The 7,044-nt window shown below is 41.2% G+C and overlaps 1 non-coding gene across 1 annotated transcript; it reads right to left on the bottom strand.

Annotated features, from left to right (window-relative positions):
- Nucleotides 1-6,703: 6,703 nt before the first annotated feature.
- Nucleotides 6,704-6,785, bottom strand: Trnaa-cgc (transfer RNA alanine (anticodon CGC)). Its single transcript has one exon. It is a non-coding gene; the product is annotated as a tRNA-Ala (tRNA).
- Nucleotides 6,786-7,044: the final 259 nt, after the last annotated feature.

The following is a 7,044-nucleotide window of genomic DNA, read 5'->3' on the forward strand; positions in this document are numbered from 1 at the left end:
CTGATTCCGGAACACGTAATTAGTACAGTGTAACATGTGAAAGATCACTTTGTCTTAATTTGTCATACAGGTTCATCACTTTACTGAGTTTCTGACGAAGCTCACTTACGTTTGTCATACCTTCACAGATTAATCACTTAGTTTCACAATGATAAGTGTCACCAACCTCCTTGCTTCTCAATTGTACATACATATTAGCTGTGATCATTGCACAAGCGTGCCGCTGGAAATTTCTTCCGTCTCTGAAGAAGAAGACGCTTTGGAAACTGATGGCAGCTGTGTACAGTAACATTTAATCGAGCTGGCTCTGTGACATTAGAGTTTTCGTCACCTGTTGATTCAGGAAATTGAATTAATATCTTGGAATGTCGTTAGCAGTTAAATCCATTGGGAGTTGATTATCTATTCAGGTTTTTTCATTAGTTACTGCTGGATACCTCAAAGTCGCAAAATACCATTGTTTTGTGGTACATACAATGATTTATTTAAAATTTACCCATTCCTATGGACGTTGCTAAACAGTGCAGAGCTCTGCAACTACTGGCGTTGCTGTTTAATGTTGTTCACAGGATATGCTAAGACCGATGCTATGTTACCTAAACCGTAGAGAACCGTTGCCTAGCAATTACTTGCGTATTCACCCGAGCACTTGAAATAACGATAAGAATCCGTCGTTTGAGTTATTGAATTAAAAAGGCTCCAGTTTTGAATCACATATTGTATTGTTACACTTTGTGTTTCGAGTTCAAATAACGAAACATATTAAAGTTGTTGAGGACTTCTAGAAACTTTGAACGAAGCGAACGCCCAGCTTCAGAAGCGAGGTGTAATGTATCCGGGAGAGGTACGAACTACTGACGTAAGCGTCTTCTGTTTACTTACCGTATAGAATCAGATGCAGTTTCAATATCGCATAAGATTATAAATGACAGGATGTGTAGCGGCGAAGTACTGGAACACTGAACCGTTGCGACGTAGTGTGATGCGATTTCGCGGTATGTAAAATGGAAAAAGAAACAGTTCCATTCACATTCCAACACATTGCTTCAATACGTCATGCAGCTACGAAGGTTACAAGAGAGCGTGGTTTATAGGGACAGATCTCTTTGATGAGGTTTTCACAATTTTAGTTGCTGGAATCGTCTATTCTTTAACTTATTATTTAATTTGACAACGAGTGCGACGTCACCTATCTCTGTCACCAAATCTGTTATATTCTACCTTCTGTGAAAAAGAAGGCAATACGTAAACAAGTTCCAGCTGCGTGCAGTCATAATGAGTTGACATGGCACCATACCAAATGTATTTTCTCTTTCTATTACTCAAAGAAATTAAATTAATACCTTTAAACATCGTTAAATGTTGTTTCCGTTGGGAGTTTATAGGGTGTACTGGCGTTTTCTTAATTCAAATGTCGCTGGTTAAATATCAATCGTAAATATGGTTGTTATGTCGTACGTGTTGTTGAATAGTTTACATGGCGCTGAAGAGTGATTCTAGGTTTAGTGTTGAACTTAGGTTGTTGATGACTCTGCCAAAAAGAAGGAAAGGCGCAGCTTGGTGAGAATACACTGACTCAGACAACGGGTATTTGTAAAATTCGTAATCTCCTCAGACACTGCGGAGAGATTTGGGATTTAAACCACCACACTGTTCCATAGATTACTTACTAGTAACTTCATATCACCAACAAGATGTTCCCTTAAGTACTCACTAATTAAACTACCGATCCAGCCTCACGGTGCCATATTGAACGAACGGATGGTAGTAACCAAATTGCGTCCTAATGCCTGTCCAAATGCGAAGTTTAAATAACTATACTTGGTGTACATCTGAAACTAGTGTAGCGATGCACTGTCTTGCTAATAGTACTGTCTGTCTGTCTAATAGTGATAGCCTTATATAACGGCTATCGAAACAAAATTATTCATTGCAGAATAAATGTACCTCGTAATGAACACACCTTTGGCTGTCATAGAAGAACTAACGTTATTTTAATTCATCCGTTAGGAATTAGTAAAAGGGAATTAAAATAATGAATTCCTCACCAGTCATAAATGGATAATATTTTTCAAGTAAATCAATGATATTTAATCGATCTTGGATGTTACAGATACTTTGTAACACTGACAGCTCTTATTATTACAGAAGTTAAATTTAAAGACATGACATCACGGTCTCAAGTTTTTCCTTGCGATAAACTTGTGAGACATCAAAATAAGATTTACTCGTGGACACGGTCTGGTCGTATCTAACGTGCTGCCCGTTATCGTTGCAGCGATGTTCCGACGAATCAAGGCGTTTTTCTCCCGGTGTGTGGGAGGGGAGAAAGACGAAGGTCTGCGACTGGACAAGACCTTGGTCGCTGCTCGAGGTAGCTTTGAGGTGAGCCACGTCACGTTGCATTACTGATATCATAATAATCGAACAGTAAAAACTCAACAAAGAATTAAAATGTAAAAAATGTCTACAAACCTTGCTTACACACGCACGCGCACACACACACACACACACACACACACACACACACACACACACACACACACACGCGCGCGCGCGAGCGCACGCGCAAGCACGCGTGACTACACACACACACACACACATACACACAATTACAAAAATTATATTTAATAGCATTTCGATACCTGATAATTGCGTTTCACTCGTTTAGAAGAATGATCTAAAGTACCAACTAAGAAACTTATTACGTCAGAACGAGCCTCTGAAGCCCCAACGGTACTGACCGACCGCCAAGTCACACTCAACAGATAGGCTTCACTGGCTCCAGATATGGAGGGATCATTGTCAGTTTTCGTGACCGTATCTAAAATACAGCCACAGATGTCCGATACTGGCGAACGGATGGATTTCTTTATCACTTCAACAGAGAATAAAAAGGTCAATGGCGACGCTGTACCTTGAGTAATTGCTCTGTAGCCCTCTGTCGTTGCCGGTCGGAGTGGCCGTGCGGTTCTAGGCGCTACAGTCTGGAGCCGAGCGACCGCTTCGGTCGCAGGTTCAAATCCTGTGTCGGGCATGGATGTGTGTGATGTCCTTAGGTTAGTTAGGTTTAATTAGTTCTAAGTTCTAGGCGACTGATGACCTCAGAAGTTAAGTCGCATAGCGCTCAGAGCCATTTGAACCAGCCTCTGTCGCTCCAGCTTAACAGTTCGTCCATAGCATAATGGTAGCTATTACAGCCAAACAATGTATACTCGTTATCGCTATCTACAGGCCCATATATTCATAATAAGTGCTACACTTCGTAACTCCTGTACATATTAAGAAGTACTGCTATATCTGAATTATAAAAGTATTCTATATGATAAAACTAACATGTTTTTTATCCAACAGGAGCGTCAGTTTACACTTGACGCGTTCTTTCTCGAGCTGCTGCAGAAACGGCTGCAGGAAGAAGAAGAAATCCGTGTTGCTCCGGTGAGTGTAAATTAATTCAGTATAGGGAATAATGATATTAGCGTTCAACGTGTACTATTCGTTTTATGTTCATATCAATACTCTCTTACGAAGGTGACAGTAGTTAGTGACTTGCTTCGGGTGTTTTGCCGAGTTGTTAGGATTTGTGCAAAATGCTTCGCTGACCGTGATTGGAGTGCAGCGAGCTTTGCCGTTATGTGCACTCGATCCCTGGACTCCATCTAGTCAGGGAATGTCATACGACCTGAAGGACACAGCTTGGTCGGTCGTTGAAATATTCTGCATACAACAGGCACAACAACTCGGCATAACTCTCAGAAGTACTTCAATAACCAATCGCGCAAACAAAAAACTTGTACATCATGGGACATTAGCATTTGTTTAGTGTTATTAGTTGGTCAGACATGCACTGAGTAGTGATAATACTTGAATATTAAAATCGATCATTGTATAAATATTATCAATAAATGTAGCTAGCAAAATTATTGATAAATGTAGCACTTCGTAAAAAGCGGCCATGTTAGAATCTAGCACATGTCCTGTATTACTCCACCTGTTGGATATCAGAAAAGTAATAAGTTCTTTTCTAACAGGGGCGTCAGTTTACGCTTGACGCGTTTCTTGAGGAGCTACTGCAGAGACGTCTGCAGTGAGAATAGGAAAGCCACACTGCTACGGTGAGTAAAACTTCGATCTGCATATTTTAGTTTCTAAGTGTATTCCTGGTTTCATGGCCAAATTGTAACTCCCTTCAGAACGGTAACCTGCGTTTGCGTTATTTTTCCGACTCTACAATTGTACGTTTCTATTATCACTGAAATGCTGTCATCTTAGGTACAGAGACAAGCCTACAAGATGCAAAAGTCTATGGTCGAATCGTAAATTCTGTTGTATTGGGCTGCGGCTGGTTCTCACGATGCTTGCAATACTATTCTTCTGTAACGGTCAAATTGTGAGCGGATACGCAGCCTTTTTCGACAGTCTATTATTTCGCCCTACTATTGATAGGTTCTACGTAATCTTAAGAATGAACGGCACAATAGGCTTTCCTACCCTTTCACAGTATGGAGGGAGTTTCAGAAACCATTCTTATCTCCTCCCGTCCATGAAAGAGTTATCAAGTTTTCAGTATAGTTTCACGTTGATCTACGTATGTTGGTCTTTTCTTTCTGTTCTATTATACTGCATCAAGGTTTACTTTTCTCTCTCATAATTATCCATGACACCCTCGGAATTTCAATTCAACATTTTGGGAACTTGTTTTAAGAAACTCTACGTTTCTGGCATAAGTGCATACACCCACAGTCTCAGTTGCCTTGGTTGCTTTATGCGTAGAACGTAGTTCAATTTAATGGTCAGTATAAGGGCAGAAATATTCTCAAACTTGTGACAGCCACCTACCATAATGATACAATGATCAGAAGGAACTGTAGTACTCCCTGAACAGTATAGAGGCAAACAGTCATTGCTGGTAGTTCTCACATTTAAATTCTTATTTATAATACTTAGCAATCTTGAGCTGATGAGCAGGGGAGACGGAAACATTCCTTCACTATACCCGTATCTGGGACGCAAATTAATTTATAAAATATATTCTCATTGCACTCTTTTACTACACTTGTGCCAATAGTTATAAACTAGTAACTCCATTTCGTGTATATTTTACAGTCTCAACAACAGCGATACAGAAATCGACCCTACATTAGCCTCGGTTCCTACAATAATTTTGCAGTTTTCTTTACATATATCACCCCACCATAATGTGATCACGTTTTTAATTCTGAAATTTAAATGTCGACAGGTCACTCCAGTGGCCTCCCCGCCAACCCACGGAGGCTCAACACTCCACACCAAGCAGCTCTTCAGAGCCACCAAGAGTTATGCTGCCTGCTGGGGGCGCCGTCGTCAACTCGGCGCCTGGAGAAGGCCGTCTGGGTGCTAAACTATTCGACCACGATACCGTGGCCAATACCACCTGAACCAAAGTTGCCGATTCAATAAAACTTCGGCTTAATGGGATAATATAGTCTCGTTATTTATTTTAGTTCTAGTGAGGTGGCAGTATGGTAACACACGGGCCTCGCAGTTGGATTGACAATGGTACAAGTCAATAATTCGTCCATCAACATCTATGATTTTGGTGGTTTCTTTAAGTAGGTTGCCGGCCGGAGTGGCCGAGCGGTTCTAGGCGCTACAGTCTGGAACCGCGCGGCTGCTACGGTTGCAGGTTCGAATCCTGCCTCGGGCATGGATGTGGGTGATATCCTTAGGTTAGTTAGGTTTAAGTAGTTCTAAGTTCTAGGGGACTGATGACCTCGGAAGTTAAGTCCCATAGTGCTCAGAGCCATTTAAACGATTTTTTTAAGTAGATTAAGGAAACCGCAAGGATGTTTCCCTCTAATTCGACTCGTACGATTTTCTCCACAATACGAGCTCCGTTTGTTATTACCTCTTCTTCGACGGACTTTAGGTCGGAATAATTCCTACATCTTCTCTTTATTGAGTAACAGAATCATTTGAACAATATTTTTTTTAAAAAAGCTATTGTAATATTGGTGCACCAATACTAGCATTTAGAACCCACAGTACTTGCCTTTCAAAATTTGCTAAGTAAGTTCATCAGCAAATTCATTCTAACTACTAGCTCTTAAAAGAGTAATGTGACTAAAAGATCTCTTGATCTATGGATAACAAGTCAGTGCCTGTCATCCCCACGGTTACTTATTAACTCAGTGCGTCACATGTAATATAACCCTAAACTATGCAGAAACTACACCATAATCAACATTTGACGTCGTCAATATACATTGTTATCGGCACTCGGTTAGTTTGCTTAACGAAATGACCCCATACTCGTTCCTACAAATCTATGTGGGTGCGAAATACAAGGTACGTTGACACACTAAGCAACTGGTCATAAAAGTAGCATTTGCAACTAGGAAATATAAGCTAAAGCACTCTTAGTGTAATCTAACTGATGCTGCATTTCATTGTACTCCATCGTGCGAACAATAATTGGTTAGCGTAGTGATGCAACTACAAACAAGTAAACGAAGCATTTGTGCTACAAACGCATGGCTCGGCCATAAGAGGAGGAGGAGGAGATTAGTGTTTAACGTCCCGTCGACAACGAGGTCATTAGAGACGGAGCGCAAGCTCGGGTTAGGGAAGGACGGGGAAGGAAATCGGCCGTGCCCTTTCAAAGGAACCATCCCGGCATTTGCCTGAAAGGATTTAGGGAAATCACGGAAAACCTAAATCAGGATGGCCGGAGACGGGATTGAACCGTCGTCCTCCCGAATGCGAGTCCAGTGTGCTAACCACTGCGCCACCCCGCTCGGTCGGCCATAAGACCTATACACAATACACAATACACAGAGCGTGTGTAACCATTACCGCTTATATCGCGGAGGTCGCTTCTTATTACGGACCCTTTCCCCTGTGATTTCAAATACTTTGCCTTTCACTTTGAGCACTGTAGAAGTGTCAGAGAAGAAACGTCTGTAGCACGTGACTCATTTTTACTTTTTCTTTCCATTTTCCCGAGAGTAATGAGTTGGTGCACGTCTCACAGAAAATTGCAAATATCAAATGAGGTGGGGAAAT

Source organism: Schistocerca cancellata, chromosome 6 (genome assembly GCF_023864275.1).
Source record: "Schistocerca cancellata isolate TAMUIC-IGC-003103 chromosome 6, iqSchCanc2.1, whole genome shotgun sequence".
In the NCBI taxonomy this organism is placed as follows: domain Eukaryota; kingdom Metazoa; phylum Arthropoda; class Insecta; order Orthoptera; family Acrididae; genus Schistocerca; species Schistocerca cancellata.